At 42.3% G+C, this 16,636-nt stretch overlaps 1 long non-coding RNA gene across 1 annotated transcript; it reads right to left on the bottom strand.

The window, feature by feature from the left end:
- Positions 1-11,247: 11,247 nt before the first annotated feature.
- On the bottom strand, positions 11,248-12,408 carry LOC119289656. The gene is made up of 3 exons (XR_005141567.1): positions 12,035-12,408; positions 11,871-11,958; positions 11,248-11,750 (listed from the first exon to the last, which is right to left on the bottom strand). It is a non-coding gene; the product is annotated as an uncharacterized LOC119289656 (long non-coding RNA).
- Between the last annotated feature and the right edge of the window lie 4,228 nt (positions 12,409-16,636).

The raw sequence follows: 16,636 nt of genomic DNA, 5'->3' as shown, positions 1-16,636 counted from the left end.
AGACTCGCCTGGGTCACCCGGTCCGGTGACACCCGCGCCTACTGGCTCGCCTCCTGGCAGCCCGTCATTGTCGCGGTCACCATCACCCACCATGTCTTCTTCTCAGGAGCTGCAGGCCTCTCCATCGACGGTTCCTGTGACTTCCATCGCGCCAACTGCTCTGGTTCCTCAGCGGCCACACACTCGCAGCAAGAGTGGTATTTTTCGACCGTTTCAACGCACCGATGGCACGGTTGCCTGGCTCGCGGCCTGTATAGCTCATTCTGCAACTGATCCTTCTGTTGAACCCCGTCATTATCAAGCAGCTCTGGGTATTCCTCACTGGCGATCTGCAATGGAACAAGAGTATCAGGCATTGCTCAAAAATGGTATGTGGCGTCTTGTTCCTCCGCACAGTGGTGTCAATATTATTGATTCTAAGTGGGTATTCAAAGTTAAGCGACATGCTGATGGCTCTATTGAACGGTATAAGGCTCGACTTGTTGCTCGTGGGTTCAAACAATGTCAAGGTCTTGATTATGATGATACCTTCAGTCCTGTGATCAAGCCTACGACTATTCGCCTGCTCTTGTCTCTTGCGGTTACTCGTGGATGGTCTCTTCGACAGCTTGATGTTGCATTCTGCATGGTGTTCTTGATGAAGAGGTCTATATGCGTCAGCCGCCTGGTTTTGTTGATCCTGCTCGTCCGCATCATTTGTGTCGCTTGGTAAAGGCTCTTTATGGTCTTAAACAGGCGCCACGTGCTTGGTATGCGCGCCTAGCTTCTGCTCTCCGTGCACATGGATTTGTTCCTTCGATAGCTGATACGTCCTTGTTCATGCTACAACGCCCTGCGGTCACTATGTACCTATTGGTGTATGTCGATGACATCATATTGATCAGCTCGTCGGCCCTTGCTGCGGATCGTCTTGTTTCTGCTTTGAGTGGTGATTTTGCCATTACAGATCTTGGTCGGCTTCATTATTTCCTTGGCTTGGAGGTCTCTCATTCTGATGCCGGTCTGACTCTCACTCAGTAGAAGTACTCTCTGGATTTGCTTCGTCGTGCTGGTATGCTTCAGTGTAAGCCTACTACCACTCCCATGATAGCTTCTGATAGACTCTCTGCACTTGATGGTACCCTTCTTCCTTCGGATGAAGCTACAACGTATCGCAGTATTGTTGGTGGCTTACAGTATTCGATGATTACTCGTCCTGATATATCTTATGCGGTGAACAGCGTGTGCTAGTTTCTTCATGCTCCTCGGGATACTCACTGGACTGCTGTGAAGCGCATTCTGCCCTATGTTCGTTTGACTGCTGCTCTGGGCCTGCATCTTCGGTCTGCCCCTTCTGGTGGCCTCTCGGCGTTTTTTGATGCAGATTGGGCTGGTAGCCCAGATGACAGGCGATCCACGGGGGGATATGCAGTGTTCTATGGTCCTAATTTGATCGCCTGGAGTGCTCGTAAACAAGCTACAGTGTCTCGTAGTAGTACTGAAGCTGAATACAAAGCAGTTGCCAATGCCACCGCTGAACTTATCTGGGTTCAGTCCTTGCTTCGAGAGTTGAGAGTCTCTCAGCGTCACCCACCTGTTCTTTGGTGTGACAACATCGGCGCTACGTACCTTTCTTCAAATCCGGTATTTCATGCCCGAATGAAACACATTGAAGTTGACTATCACTTTGTCAGAGAACGAGTTTCACAGAAGTTGCTTCAGATCAAGTTCATCCCATCGAAGGATCGACTTGCCGACATCTTCACGAAGCCGTTGCCACTACCTCACTTTGAGGGATGTCGTCGCAATCTTAATCTTCTGAATTCTTCAGATCACGGTTAAGATTGAGGGAGGGTGTTAGACTTGTAGACTTGTACGTATTGTAATATCTGTACAATGTATCTGTACCCGATGAGGTACCCCCTCGTCATATATATGTTATTGTGGCCGACCCTCTCAGGTGTCGAAGCCCATAACCCCAAAACCCTTTGTCTATCAAAGTACAAGGAGTGGATTAGTGAATTTTGGAATACACATCGAGACCTTCATAAAGAATGACATGGAAATAATGAGATTTGTACCGAAGTTTAATGGCATCCCAAGATTAACCAGGTTTTCTGAAAATGCACATTTTGGCTAAACTCTTTTATAGAACTATTATATAGTAGTGAATCATAAAATGAAAACATGTAAATATTTTCTTTAATATAAGGTAAACTAGCTGCGCAAATGCGCGGGTCACTTTGCTAGTTCATCATGCTACATAAGCATATTATTTGTTACATACGATAGTTGCAGCATAATTTTTATCAACATTCTTTTTGTCAAAAACAAACTATTAAACGGGGTAGGGTCCGTAGAACCCTGCAGTAAATCCCTCCTTGTTGCATGCCTCAACACATGGATCCACCTTGCATAATATTAGTCTGGTAGGTCCTGCTATGTACAATGCAGGTCTTGGCTTCCGACCCTACGAAACAATCACATGATATGGTGCACTCACAAAATTAGATTCTACAATCTTGCATGAAAAAACAAGAAAGAAAGAAGTAGCATGGAGTATAAATATCATATATGACCGAGAAATGTAAAAGATTGCATGAAGGAAGTGCCTTGTTCTTCATGTGTAATTTTCAAACAATGTTTACCAGGAACTAAAACAAGTGGCATGAGCAGTAGCATGCATAATAGGCTTGGCACTTTGATGACTCCCATGTCTTTAGCAATGGATATTCACGAAAGCAAATAAGCGAGCATGGAATAAATGCACATCGAGATAGGCTATGCCATATCTTATAGCCTAAAAAGATAAGACCTAACAAAAGTCAAAGATAAGATATGTGAGTCTATTTAGAAGATATCCATGTTGCAATTCTTATATTACATCTTGAAGATGTGGCTATATCTCCATGGAAGTTTTTCTAAAAAAGACACGAACCACCGAATTTATGGAGTATAATACTGTAGACATTTCACTTCTACCTGCAGGCTACAATTTTAATATTGCATCCACAAGATGTCGCTTTGTCTACAGGAAGTCATTCTGAAAGAAGACATGAATCACCAAATTTATGGAGTATAATAATGTTGACATTTAACTCCCATAAACTCAAGATCATGTAATCCACAGCCTTTCAGTGTTGTTTTGAATTTATCCATACTTCTGTGCATGCATTGTGGCAATAGTTCCTCCACATCAAAATGTGGTTCTCTTGGCATGAAAGGGAACCATAAGTTCTTTTTTAGATAAATAGAGACTAGCAAAAGAACCCATGTGTTGCAACGAGGAAAAAAATAATGCACGCCCTTAACCCTATAACAATGACTCAAGACTCGAATAGGTCCACGTTCTTTATTTTAATAGGGCATCACATTTGTGTTGCCGCTTATCCTCCTTCTCACCTTTGCCACCAGTGGCCTCAGTGCTCATGCAACCAAGACACGGTTGAATGTGGTCAATCCGAAGGTGCATCTCTCACTCTCTCTCTCTCTCTCTCTCTCTCTCTCTCTCTCTCTCTCTCTCTCTCTCTCTCTCTCTCTCTCTCTCTCGCGCGCGCGCGCGCGCGCGCATGGAATAAGATGAGAAATTTGTTGTTTTTCCTCTGCGAGTTTTTTCATAGGGGTGCATGCATGGTTATCAATGTTTTGTTTCGTGTCAATCTAGTTTTAGTGAGGTGTTTATTTGCAATCCGGACCGCGCAGGTATGAAAGAAAAACAAAACGTGTTCTATAGATTAAGTTTGTACCCTAAATAACATTTAAAAATATTTAACAAGTAAAAATAACATCATATCCAGATTTTACACATTTTTCTAAGAAAATTCTATATATAACATGTTAAAGTCGGAGTTAGGGTTTCAAAGATATGGATAATTTTAAAAAGCATTTGTTTTAGATGGACCGCGAATTGATTAACCAAAAAATTAGTGGTTGTCTGTTTAAATACAAAAACATTTCATTTGACTTAAATATGGATCGCAGGTTAATTTCTTGAAAAGGCAGGAGGTTTTTTGGAAAGCTGCAAAAAAAGATTCACCTCTGACCTAAATGTGTATTGCATGTTAATTCCAAGAGAAGACAGGGGGTTTTCTATAAAATTTTGTGACGAACTGGCAGAAACACTCCTTCCTTTATTAGTAGTACGAGCAAAGAGTTTGTGCATTGCAACGGGAGAAAAATAAATACGACATGACATAACTCAATAACCATAACTCAAGACCCAATAGGTCAACTTCCTTTATTTTAACATGACATCCCATATTTGTTGTCGTTTATACTCTTTCCCACCCTCGTTGACGGCGGCCTCAGTGCTCACAAAATCACAATACATTTAAATATAGTCAATCCTAAGGCGTCTCTCCCCCGGCTTAAGATGAGAAATTTGCTTTATCCCCCCCCCCCCTCGTGGTTTTGTTGAGGCGTGCATACATGCTTATAGGATGAGTTTTTTCATAGCCAATCTTGTTTTGCTTAGGTGTTCTTTTCAAATCCGGATTGACATCGATACGAAAGAAAGATGGATCATGCACTATTGGTTAAGGTTGCACCCTAAATAGCATTTTAAAAATGGTTAACATGTAAATTAGTATCATATTCATATTCTACATATGTTTTAATCAAATTCCATATATAACATGTTAAAATTGAAGTTAGGCTTTAAAAGGTATAGTAATTTAAGCATTTGATAAGGACCGCGGGTTAATTATCGGAAAAAACTGAGGATTCTCTACAAAGGCGAAATATTTTCCTAACCTCATTCAAACCAGGCTACGGGTTGATTACCAGAAAAATTAGGGGGTTCTCTGCAAAAGCAGAAGACTCACTTAAACTGCATTGCAGGTTGACTACCAGAAACATCATAGAGTTTTATGCAAAAAAGCGACTAGGTATAGATGTATATATAAAGTGTTACAGACAGTCGCGGAGACAGGGGGACCAGCAGGGGCCCTGGCCCCCCTAACAAACAGGATTTCAAGCTAATTTTCTTATAAACAGTACATAATTGCTGATTAATTGATGCTAAAAACTCATTTTTCTAAGATTTGGCCCTCCCCAATCAGTTTTAGCATCACTCGGCCCCCCCTGATAATTTTTTCCTGGCTCCGCCACTGGTTACAGATAAGGTGTAGTCGTCGTGCATATACGTGAAGTTTTGTTTTTCAAAAATATGAACGCTGAGGGTTCGTTCATGACAGGGACACAACTGTCGGTATGTAGTATCTGAATATTCATCCTCTCATGCGGTCATGCATCCCGTTGCTCTTCCCACACACCGCCTTCGTGATTCGCTAGATCGGCTCCCTCCGGTAGTAAGAAATCACTGCCTCATTGAAACCAGTCAAGGGAATGAACATAGCTGAATTATGTTAAGGAGGTATGAGAAAATCAAACCCCCCACAAAATTTAACTAGATGGCTAAATCGCCGCCGAGGAGGTTAGAAAGATGTCTAATTTTCATTTTTAGACCGCGACTGAAAATCAATATAATTGGTTTATCAAAAAGTCCTTTATGCACGTGTCATTTTCTTTAATGGCATATGGTGATAGTAATTAGTTTCTGGTGCCATGTGTTTTCTAACTGAATAAAAATTTTCCCATTCATAATCCAAAGTTTACACCCAATTTCTCGCACCATGTTTTTTCCACCCCGAAATTTCCCCCTAATTTCTTGCGCCTTGTGATTTCCGCCTGAGGCCATGTGTTTCTAGCTCAATTTGTCAGAACATGTGTTTCCTTCAGAAATTTTCCGGCCCAATTTCTCGCCCCTTGTGTTTCCCACCTAAATTTTTCGCATCGTGTGTCTCCTGGTTATTTAATTTGTTGAGTGATCGAGGAAGACCTAGGTACTAGCTAGGCCCACTCCAGCACGCGCTAACAAAACCTACTCGGGCTCTATAACCAAAACGAAACCAAACCGGATACAAAACAACATACGGACGCCTACACAATCGTTCGGCAAGCATGCCAACTTGGTATGCGTTTCACCTTTCAAAAGAGTTGCGCGAGCACGATCCGTAGCTACAGGGTGTGAAGCAACGACACACGCCCCGCCACCGGCGGAAGAAGCCATCGCCGCGGTAGAACTGCTCGCCTCATATATATACGCCCGTCGACGCCCTTGGACTTACAGCAATCTATATCTTCCTCCACCCACCACTTTGCTTCCTCGTTCCCAACGACGTACGCACGTCCTCGATCGTACGTATTCCCTCTCTGTCTCGTTTAAGCTTAGCACATGCAGGCAAGGTGTTGGATGCTTTGATCCCCTGGCTGGAACCTGGGTGCATCACAAAGAACAAGCCGGTGTCCGGAAGAGAAACATCTACAAGAAGCAGACGGAGTAAGACGCTGCTGCCTGCTGGGAACGTTCCTATTCTCATTGCTTTCCAATCCCGGATGATACTTCCTCTTTCCGTTTACATATCTGGTCGATCTCTTCTATCTAGGATCCGACGAGAACCGCAGGCATCGTACGTCCTTCCCTGCGCCCCCAGCGCCCCTTTCACGAGCAGGAGACCCCCCAACCCCAAGCAGCAGCGTCGATGAATGGAGGGGTCGAGAAACCGGCAAGCAGCAGCACAGTATTCAGTCCCAAGGAAGGTGCTTTAGGCAGACGCAGATCATCTTACAGCGAGATGCTGGCGGACGAGGAAGCAGACATGGTTACGTACCGTACAAACTGGGAACACGTTTGGGGCCCCACCTGTGGTTCCTTCCAAGACTACAGTCAGTATAAATTGTATAATCTACTTATATGATGATTCATGCTCTTCTGGACTGAATTAAGGGATGTGACAACGGCTAATCTTTCACTTTGTTTGGCTGCAGCGTTTGTGACTCCCACACTATATACATATGGAAGGATCCCAATAGATGCTATGCCCCGCAGTTTCTTGGAGATCTTCTCCATACAAGTCATGGAGAATGAAGAGTGGAGAATCAGATGGCCACTGGAGGTATACGGCTTCATTCCGCTCGAGACTATGTGGATCACAACCGCAACATTCTCTTCAGACGTACGAGGGACGACCCCCAAATCCTCACCCACCAGGTATTTTCTTCTTCTTAATTCTCTTGTCGTCGTTACCAATAACATAACCTAATCTGGTATATATTGCCCTCTGCACCAGCTCATCTTCCTCATCCAGACTTGACCTGTATCTCTAGACATAACGGCAAGCTGAGAAGCTTTTTGGCTGCTATTTGGATATGGTCCACTGACTTGTAACAAATGATGCTCTTGGAGGATCCATTTTTGCAGTTGACTGGCCCTTGTCGCCCAATTGTGTTGTCGGACCCTATTGACTTTGAAATTCAACTAAAAGTGAAAGGCACAACAGAGTCTGAAGATGAAACACTGATGGATCGATGGTTTCAAAATGGACATTGTGAAGGACCCTATGATGAACTTGCCTGTCGTTGCTGGAGGGGTAATTTTTGCACATTAGAGGCCACCTCTGCGCTGATTGGTAGCACGGTTGCAGCAACCGTCATCTGTGCTGATATTATAGAAGGGTCATGGCCTGATGATTTCAGAGGTCGCGTGGTTTGCCGCATTGCTCCCTTGGATAAGGAGCTTGTGTTGCTGGACTCTGGAGAAGGATCATTGCAGGTGGATCCAGATGGCCGTATCATCCTTCAAAGGGGTGTTGTAAGTGTGCAATGCGAGGGAATGCTCACCGTTTCGGTGGAAGCCTACTCAAAGACAGGTGTTCGTCATGCAGACTGCGTTGAATTCAGGCCCAGAGTCTCTCTTACAAGTAAAGGTACTTGCAACCTTGGATTCTGCAGGGTGAAGTTTATTGTTGGTTGGTCCTATATCTGCAACAAGGATGATCTGATGTACAGTGGCAACTGAGCTGAACTGCATCTATATCTAGTGTTCCCATATCCCAGTAGCAGCATGTTAAGCCTGTCGAGGAGCTAATTATGTGGTAGTGTAACAAGTGTGCAAACTTTTTGAGACTATTTACAAGTTGTGTTTGGTCGAGTGCCAGTGGCAAACTGTGGTTGAGTTCCTAGAATCTTCTGAACACCATGCTTTTTAGCTGTTTCGGCCAGTCTGTATGCTCTACTTTGTTGTTCTGTTATCGTGAGATGGTAGAACCAACTCTTTCTTACATTTGAGACATATATAAGAACTAGTAGAAAGCCCGTGCGTTGCTACCGGCCTTTTAAATATTTTTTTCTGATTGCATATACATATTTAAAAGATGGTGAGATTTTGGCCCCTTCCAATATGTCTCCATGGACGCTTGTTGATGGATTGTATTTGAATGCCGGACATAACCGTTCTTCCATTTTATTGTACTGCACACATTAACTTATGGTGACTTGCGTTGTAGTACAAATTAAGTACAACACATGGACAAATATTGTACCAGGCATCTTCTAATTATCAAAGGTTCCAATTATGGACATGGGCGGATGCCATACATAATTCAGGCGCGTTGCAATGCTGATTTCGTGCTTGAAGTGTTACTACCTATCAGTTATCGAGACAATTGTTGGAAGGACAGCTCCATCCTCATCATCATGTAATTGTGAAACCTGAATCAAGCAAAGGCTAGAATTTAGAAACTAACCAATTTTTGTGAGAGAACAGTGTATGGTGCGTAAAATATCATGTATGCTAATGACATTACCACATGGATTAAGAAGCAAGTAAAGTTGTATATCAAAACTGTATCTCCGCCAAAAGTTTCATCTCAGGCATACTATTAACCTAAAGGAATTCAATATTTAAAGCTTCAAAATCATAGAAAAATAGTAGGAATTCAACAACATTCGTTACAGGTTCTCGGATGGACACGACGCAACTCCAAAAGGACAAGCAAACCATAGTAGTTTGTATGAAAATGATTACCATCAGGAAAGAACAATTTTCTTGAAAATTTCCTTTTGTTGGTACTGACATGCACTTTACTATAAATCTAAAATAACATGCACTTTACTCAGATATGAAAAATTATGATACTGCCATAAAACTCTATAATTGAGCAGAAAATGCCCAAAAAGGAGTTCCCCATGTGCCTACATGACTCTTAGTTTTTAGGTATGTCACAAGCTACTTTATAAAATGTGAAAAACAACTTACCTGCTAACATTAAAAAATAGCATCTGCTATATTATGGGTGTTTGGATTACAGAGCTCACCAACATATGCATTCAACTTTACGGCTAGCATCGATGATAGGAACTCCTCGTGTGCTTCAACTCAAATCTCTAGTTTAGAACATCCTGTTACTAAACAACTTCGTGCCACCAACATCCCTGCCACTGGAGCAAACAATAGATTCTTCACCTGAAGGTCGTCCATGGATGTTGCGTGATTTATATGTGAGGAATCATTGTCAATGGATATCAAAAAAGTTTGGGGCATCTGCCATGACGTACAAGATTGATTTGACTCGCCTTGTGCCGATCCCATCAGCAATGATGAACCGGGCGGCGACGTCCTCATGCCTCAGGTATGGCGATGTGCAAATGTCGATGGCCATCTCAGCGCCCATTTCAAGAGGTACCACAGTCAGTATAAAACACGAAGTGCGACGATAAGTACAAAGAATCTGTAAGCCAAATATAAATGTATGTCTTGTACATAGCAATGACAAGTGAATAAAGCATAGAGCAAATTCCAAGACACTAATATACTTAGTTCCAACGCAAATACTCAATCAATGAGACACACAAGAAATACATCGACTGGAATAAAAAAAATGAGCATTATTTCTGGACATGATTGGCAATATTCCCCTACCTCCCCTTCAATTTTTAGAATATGAATTAAGTTCTTGGTCACTGGAATTACAAGCCATATATTCAAAAATCCTGACCAATGAATCAAGCTGAATAATACGCAGCTTTAAATTGACGTCCATTCCTCCATCATCACACCAGTTTTTCAGTAAGAGTTTATATTACATCCATTAAGGTGAAGCAATGAACACAGTGGCACAAAGGTTTCAAAATTAGAATGCCGGAATAAATCCATGTATCAAAGTATTGTCCTAAGACATTGGCACCTAATAAACACCAAAAGAAAATAAAGGTGCACAAGAGGCCTAAAGTGGGAAGGAAGAAAACATAAAGAAGCTTAACTGCAGTAACACATAAATAAAAGATAGTAATTATGAGATGAGAAAAAACTGAAAAATCCAAGGTAAACTGATGAACTATGGGCATGCATCTTCCTGTTTGTACCACTCATGACCCCATGCTGGCCAACTTCTCCCTCTCTCCTGCGGACCATACAAAAGTCAGTACGGACAAAAGTTTGAACTTCATTACATTAAATACGAATTTGAGTTCAATGGTAGAACTTAGCAGAAAAAGGAACTAACCTGGTTGATTTTTCTTGTTTTGTTTCGTTATCGCTTTCGATAGTAGAACCCGGTCCAGTTTTTTGATAGAATGGATAAAAGGCACTAACCACACTCTCGTTGAACTTGAGAAATTGTACGTGTCCACCAGCTTCCGCACCTTAGTCAGAAATGACTCCTAGCTTTCCCTCCTTCAAGAGGTACCACAGTTAGTATAAAACACGAAGTGCGATGATAAGTACAAAGAATATGTAAGCCAAATATAAATGTATGTCTTGTACATTAGCAATGACAAGTGAATAAAGCATAGAGAAAATTCCAAGACACTAATATACTTAGTTCCAACGCAAATACTCAATCAATGATACACACAAGAAATAAATTGACTGGAATAAAAAAATGAGTATTGTTTCTGGACATGATTGACAATACTCCCCTACCTCCCCTTCAATTTTTAGAATATGAATTAAGTTCTTGGTCGCTGGAATTACAAGCCATATATTCAAAAATCCTGACCAATGAATCAAGTTGAATAATACGCACCTTTAAATTGACGTCCATTCCTCCATCATCACACATGTTTTTCAGTAAGAGTTTATATTACATCCATTAAGATGAATGCAATGAAGACAGTGGCACAAAGGTTTTGAAATTAGAATGCCGGAATAAATCCATGCATCAAAGTATTGTCCTAAGACATTGGCACCAAATAAACTCCAAAACAAAATCAAGGTGCACAAGAGGCCTAAAGTGGGAAGGAACAAAACATAAAGAAGCTTAACCGCACTAACACATAAATAAAATATAGTAATTATGAGATGAGAAAAAACTGAAAAATCCAAGGTAAACTGAAGAACTATTGGCATGCATCTTCCTGTTTGTACCACTCATGACCCCATGCTAGCCAACTTCTCCCTCTCTCCTGCGAACCATACAAAAATCAGTACGGACAAAAGTTTGACCTTCTTTCCATTAAATACGAATTTGAGTTCAATGGTAGAACTTAGCAGAAAAAGGAATTAACCTCGTTGATTTTTCTTGTTTTGTTCTGTTATCGCTTTCGATAGTAGACCCCGATCCATTTTTTGATAGAATGGATAAAAGGCACAAACCACACTCTTGTTGAACTTGAGAAATTGTACCATTGGAGAAAAGCAAATAGATTCATGTACAAGAGAAAAAAGAAGACTCCTTGCACACAACTGATGTGGAAACAAACTAAAAGAACCTGATAATCCATAGTACTCGGAGGTCGAACACATGAGACTGCTCTGCGGTATGCATTTGTGTCCTCAAGTAATCATAACATGAGCATCAAAATAAAGCACGGCAATTACCAAACATGCCTTGCCCAGTTTGTTGTGTAGTAGGGACGACATCCGTTACTGATGGTAAATCAGACGGGAGGAAAAGCGTCGTCTCGAGTAAAATCATTTCCATCGACCTTCACTGTAAAATTAATATACATTGTTCAACATCAAAAGCAGTAATTTCCTATGAACTGAGACAACTCTCAAATGTATCCATAAAAAAGCTAGCAAGCAGGAACACAAATGACGATTATCTTACGAAAATTTTGCAGTTCGGATGGGCTTGAACCTGAGATCTCCGCGAGAGACACTGTGGCAAATGCCTTCCTGTGCAACCTCGTACTGACCTACACATCGTCCAAACTATCAGTATCTGCCTTGACACAACCAAGTGAACCGTAGTTAGTGCAGAAAGATTAGTACCAAATCAACCACAGGGCAAAGGAGACCGACGGTGTGGCTGTGCGGTTGGTGGAAGAAGGGGCTCTGACGGCATTGAGGTGGCGGAGCTCATCCACCGTCCATGTGGGGTCTTCCGGGTATCCTAGCCACTTCAAAGTTGAAACACATTGTGACGAATTGTTCCACTTCACTCCATGCCATAGCCTGGCACATACAGAACAACACGACGATCTCCCCCAACGCAAGCCATGAACTTCCCACCGTCCTCCCGGACACCGTCCTCGCCCTGCAATATAACCTTGCTCACGCATGGCGCTGGACCCATCAACAATGGCGGTCACATGCACGAGGCTGAGCGGGGCGCACACGCCTTAGATTCACGAACCACAGGCATGCCAGGCAGGGGGACGACACTGCTGTCTTCGGCCACGATCAAGATGGAAGGAGGCGGTGTCCGACTCGGCCAGGACATGGAGATCGTGAACTTCGCCGGACTTGGCAAGGATGCCGCTATCTCTCTCATGCCGGACTCCGCCTGGACATCGAGTGGGGACACGATGTCCCCAACAAGGTCGATGACAACTACCTCAATTTCATGGCGGCCGGAGAGGATCAGGGACGATGGCCTAGATGGGGAGGCTAGCGGGGACGATGGTGCGGTAGACCAGGAGCGGCAGAGTTGGAAAATATCGCTAAGAAAGGGATCTAGGGGCAGATTGCAGCCTATACTGGGAAATAGGAAAAAAACTAAACGCAAACAGGAAAGAGATCAGTACCTTCCTATCCTTGTGCACGAGCGAAGGTGCCTCCCGTTTTTCTTTTGCTTTTCTTTTAGCGTGGAAAACAAAGGAGGTGCGCAAATGGAAGGTGTGTTTTATTAATGAAAGTCGGAGGGATGATTTTCTGGTCGGTGGGAGAGGGATTTCCTTCGATGGGTGGGTAACGAACGAACGAACGACCTACGGACTCGTCAATTAGGAGTAGAGATAAGAGACGGAAAGGAAAGTTATTATTTCTGTAAAAGAAGACCAACAAAATGCCGTTAATTGACTCCGCCACCCGCAAGGCCGGCCCAATAACAGGGGGTGAGGTGGACTTTTTTTCAGCCTTGTTTTTGGTGCGGCCGGGTTGGTTCCATGGTTTTTCTTTTCCTGTTTTTTCGGCTTATATTTGTTTTGGTTTCCTGTCTATTTCTTCTGGTTTTTTTCCTTATTCATTGTTTTTGTATCTAGTTTCTTTTTAGATTTTCTTTTTGTTTCTTTGATCTTTTATTTTTGGGTGTGTCTATATCTCGTCTAGACGTGAAATAATATCTCACATCCAAACTATGACATCAGCAGAAATCAGCGCATGCCTAGCCCACCATGACGATCTGTTATTATTTTTGAACTGGCGCATGTCCAGCCCACCATGTCGTTCTATTATTTGTTTGTTTCTTTTTGGACCGGCAACGCTCGGCACGTCCTATGAATCGAACTCACGACCAAACAGTAGGGAACACCAGCTCCTACCTGGCCTAAAAAAGATCCACCTCCTACTAGCACAACCACTAGCTACTGTTGATTATTAGGACGCGGGAAACCTTAATAGCAACATAGTACAGCACGAGATTAGATGACATTCTTGATATTTTCGATTTGTTTTTTGCAAATTGTAATTTTGTTTTGAAATATCGAATATTTTTGAAAACACAAACAATTTTGAAATCTTGAAAAGTCTTTTTAAAATGTGAATAAACTTTGTAATTCTGATCATTTTGAACAAATTCTGGTGTTCTGAACATTTTCTTCACAAACAAATTTCGAAAATGTGAACAATTTTCAAAAACCCCGGAACAGTTTTGAAGTGTGGACACTTTTGACTATAACAGACATTTTATGAAAAACATGAATACATTAGTTTATTTTTATTTTAATCATAAATTTTAAATAAAACTATTTTTGATACCATTTTAAAAATTTGACGTTTGAATAAAAATTACGCATTTCAAAAGAATGTTTGTGATGTTTAAAAAGAATGTATTATACAATGAAAAAAAAGGCTTGTAACATTCAAAGAAGTGTTCGTAACAATTTTTTTAAACAAACTTCACGCATTTCAAATTTTTTTCTAGAAAATGCTTATCCAATGTAAAAAAGTGTTCGTGTATTTTTCCTAAAAGATACCATTTAAAAAAATGTTTAGCTGGAGTTTGTAAAAAATGTTTACCATCTATTCTAAAAAATGCTTGGGCCTATATTTGAAAAAGTATTCATCATGTATTTAAAAAATATTCAACGTGTATTATAAAATGTTTCTCTTGTAAACAGAAAAATATATAATGTGTATTATAAAATTGATATGTATTTGAGGAAAAAATAAAACTAGATAGGGGAACTGGGTTGGGGAACGAGTTGCGTGGCGAGAGTGGACATGCAACTATGTTGGGCATGAGTTGCATGGTCGGGTTCGACATGCAACTGGGTCAGGTAGGTTGTGTGGTGGGCTTGGACATGCAACTAGATAGGGGTTGGGGGCAAGTTGCTTGTTGGGGTTGGACATGCAATTGGGTCGGGCGAGTTGCAAGTTAGTTTGGACATGCAACTAGAAAGGAATGGGGAGCAACTTGCTTGAGGGTGGACATGCAACTAGGTCAGTGAGTTGTGTGTTTGGGTTGAACTTGCAACTACTACAAAAAATGGGTTGGACCATACAAGTACAAAGACCTTAGTTGCGAGTCGAGGTTGGACTTGCAACTGGGGCACCTACAAGTATAAAGACCTTAGTTACGAGTCGAGTGTGGACTTGCCACTGGGGCAACTACAAGTACAGAAAGCTCAATTGGGAGTTCAGGGTGGAGTTGCAACTGCGAAACTACGACTACAAAAACGCCCCAGTTCCTAGTCAAGGGTGGACTTGCAACTAGGTCAACAACATCTACAAAAAAACTCCAGTTGCGAGTTAAAGGTGGACTTGCAACTATGGCAACTACAGGTACAAAACCTAGTTTGCGAGTCGATGGTGGACTTGCAACTGGGACAACTGCAACTATAAAAAAACAGTTGCGAGTCGAGGGATGGACATGCAACTATGGAAACTACAATTACAAACCCCGAGTTGTCTGTCAACAGTGGACTTGCAACTAGGGCACCTACAACTACAAAGCCTCAAGTTGAGAGTCGACGGTGGACTTACAACTGCGGCACGTACAACTACAAAGCCTCGAGTTGCAAGGCGAGTAAAGAATTGACTTACAACTGGGACAACTACAAAGTACAAAAAAAATCAGTTGCAAGTCGATGGTTGTCTTGCAAATAAGACTACCACAACTACAAGAAAGCCCCAGTTGTGAGTCAAAGGTGAACTTGCAACTGGGGCAACTACAGGTATAAAGCCACTTGCGAGTTCATGGTAGACTTGCAACTGGGTCAACCAAAGACCTTAAACAAAAGGGAGGACTATGAAACTGGGGTGAAACAAACTATGGGACCAGTTCCGAGTCAAGGGTGGACCAAGAACTGGGATGAAAATAAAGCACAACCTCTATTGTGAGCCAATGATGGGCTTGAAAGTCGGACGACTACGAGCCTAGTTAGGAGTCGATGGTGACTTGCAACTAGGACAACTACTAAACTAAGAGCTCAGCTATGAGTCATGGGTCGATTTGCAACTGGGATAAAACAAACCACCGGCCCAGTTGCGAGTCCAAGATGAGCTTGCAACAGGACAAAAACCACTAAATGCCCAATATTGTGAGTCAAGGATGAACTTGCAACTGGGATATATAACAGAAAAATGGGCCCAGTTACGAGATAACAGAAAAATGAGACAAGTCAAAGAAATAAAAAAAGGGACATACAAACTAAACGGTGAACATAGTGGGCCAATGCGCTGCCTGGTTTGCGCTTCTCCTGGTTTGCGCTCACACGTGTTAAAGAGAAAACATGAATCCTCGTGATTGAATCCAATGGTTAGATATTTAGATATGAGGTAAGTAAATTGCATCTACATGTAAAATAGCAATCCCGTTTCTTTTTTTCTTTTTTCTTTACTGAACCTTCTCTTGGACAAAAACGCAAACACTCCATGGGCAGTAATCACATGGCGATCATATCATGATCGGTACGTAGCTTTACTGAAGCAAATCAATTATAGACGATTTTGCATGAGCAGCAGGCAGTAATCCTTCCTCATGTCGTTGGGAAGCGCCAAAAGTGACCTGAACTTGAACTGGCTCCCATCACACACAAGAACGCTATACGTTCTCAGCATGTCATCACGCTCCAGGTCACCTATCTCCCGGAGTGTCGCCAACATCTCTCCAGGAGAAGCCATGGCTGCCTTGTTATCCGATGAATCGAGTTTAACTGTTGCTGCCACCGTCGTCGGTGCTTGCTCATGGTCATGGAGCTTTGCCGGAGGACGCCAGCTGCGAGAGGAGGCGTCGAAGTACCGGGAGATCACGCAGGGAATGAACTCGGGAGGAGAGCAAAAATCGTTGTCGTGCTCATCGTAACAGACGATGGACCGCAGCTCCATGCGATTCGTGTCCACCTCGATCATCCGTATCGCATGGTCGCCGTCAACATCCTCCATATGGTATGGGAGCTTGCGCACCAAGAAACAGAGGATATCGGGGTCGTC

This window comes from Triticum dicoccoides, chromosome 4A (genome assembly GCF_002162155.2).
Source record: "Triticum dicoccoides isolate Atlit2015 ecotype Zavitan chromosome 4A, WEW_v2.0, whole genome shotgun sequence".
Taxonomy (NCBI): Eukaryota; Viridiplantae; Streptophyta; class Magnoliopsida; order Poales; family Poaceae; genus Triticum; species Triticum dicoccoides.
Note: the sequence above shows the minus strand (reverse complement) of the source record. Positions and strands in the feature narration are given on the sequence as shown.